Source organism: Poromitra crassiceps, assembly GCF_964638095.1.
Source record: "Poromitra crassiceps genome assembly, chromosome: 21".
Taxonomy (NCBI): domain Eukaryota; kingdom Metazoa; phylum Chordata; class Actinopteri; order Beryciformes; family Melamphaidae; genus Poromitra; species Poromitra crassiceps.
The window spans coordinates 22,161,423-22,163,429 of NC_139638.1; the positions used below are offsets into that span (position 1 = coordinate 22,161,423).

General features: G+C 46.8%; 1 pseudogene across 1 annotated transcript in view; it reads right to left on the reverse strand.

Annotated features, from left to right (window-relative positions):
• LOC310795844 (class I histocompatibility antigen, F10 alpha chain-like) overlaps positions 1 to 2,007 on the reverse strand; it is a 16,489-nt pseudogene that overhangs the window by 8,747 nt on the left and 5,735 nt on the right. The gene's annotated exons all lie outside the window — the stretch shown is intronic.

Below are 2,007 nucleotides of genomic sequence, written 5' to 3' on the forward strand. Positions count from 1 at the left end.
ACACCCTCGACGGAAAGAACCAGATAAAAGAAACGGACCTCAGAGCCTTTGTGCTCTCCTGCACAGGCAGGGAGCCAGACGGGAGACCGTCACTTAGATGGTCTCGACTCCACCAGGGAGTGAGCGGAGACAGGCAGGCACCTTAGATAAGAGAAAGATAGCTCTGGGATAGGGCGAAGCACAATAAGTGCATGTGGAATCCTCCGTGGTTTTAGCACTGCGGCAGGAGCACAAAGATTTGAGATACATATCAGAGACAGACAGGCTTTTATTTAGGCAGGTTGGGCACTTCAGATAAGAAATTGTTAAAAGGCAAAGAGTGATACTTAAATAGGGAGTGTATAATGAACTCCATGTTGAAAATTAAGGTAATGTATATTGGATAATGATGTCATGTATATTGGACAGAATGTAATGGACAATGATAGTATGCTTTGTAAGGAGAAGTGTTAACTTATATATAAAACCTATAAAAACCAAGGATTTTTTTATTTATTTTTCTTCAAAACATCATTGAGAAGGGTCCACACATCCAATAAGGTAAGAGGCATGATTTTGGGTTCAGATAAGTAGCCTCCTCCATGCATGTAGAAATGACAGAATGATCTCGGGCTTCAGCTCGTTCGCAAAATATGTACTGGGTGATTCTACTATATACTGTAGGTTAGTCAATTCTTTCACCCTGGAGGGAAAAAGTGCCGTAAGGCCACCTGTATCGGTAGACTGCCCACCCGATGTTCGGGGAGGAGGGGGTAGAGGTCCTAGATTAAAACCCGGAGGTGGACAAAGGATTAACGTGTTGTTACTCATCGGGGGGAACTTGCGTGTCTGCCTTTTACTCTGGGTATTTCTAGTCGTATGGGATAGCTTCTATTAGGTAGAGATCCGCTGGTTATCACGGTCTCTCACCTCCGTGATTTGGGAGTGCTCCGATGACGCTATTCTAACTCTCAGGGGAGGGGTCATAGGTCAGAGGACGCTCGCAAATCATCACAAGAGAGAGAGAGAGAGAGAGAGAGGTTGATCTCTCATGTTTAGCACAGAGACACACTGATCCACAGACACCAACACAGAGGATCTCCACCTCCTGCTCTTACTGGCTGGATGGAAGGTGCTCACAGCCAAACATCATGTGGACAGTGTGGACGTCTCAGAGAGAGACAGAGAGACAGAGACTGCTGTCAAACACAGAGACATCCTAACACAGTCACTATGCTCTCTTTACCACAGAGAGAAAGAGAGAGAGAGAGGGGAGGGGAGAGAGAGTGAGAGAGAGAGAGAGAGAGAGAGAGAGAGAGATCCTAACACAGTTACTATCCTCTCTTTACCACAGAGAGAAAGAGAGAGAGAGGGGGGGGGAGAGAGAGAGAGAGAGAGAGAGAGAGAGAGAGAGAGAGAGAGATCCTAACACAGTTACTATCCTCTCTTTACCACAGAGAGAAAGAGAGAGAGAGAGGGGGGGAGAGAGAGAGAGAGAGAGAGAGAGAGAGAGAGAGATCCTAACACAGTTACTATTCTCTCTTTACCACAGAGAGAAAGAGAGAGAGAGAGAGAGTGAGAGAGAGAGAGAGAGAGAGAGAGAGTGAGAGAGAGAGAGGTTGATGTCTCATGTTTAGCACAGAGACACACTGATCCACAGACACCAACACAGAGGATCTCCACCTCCTGCTGTTACTGGCTGGATGGAAGGTGCTCACAGCCAAACATCATGTGGACAGTGTGGACGTCTCAGAGAGAGACAGAGAGACAGAGACTGCTGTCAAACAGAGAGACATCCTAACACAGTCACTATGCTGTCTTTACCACAGACAGAGAGAGAGAGAGAGAGAGAGAGAGAGAGAGAGAGAGAGAGAGAGAGAGAGAGAGAGATCCTAACACAGTTACTATCCTCTCTTTACCACCATCTCACTTCTCAGTGTTCAGTGTAAAACAGCAGTGCTCTGAGCAGCACTCATCAGTGCTCTGAGCAGCACTCATCAGTGCTCTGAGCAGCACTCATCAGTGCTC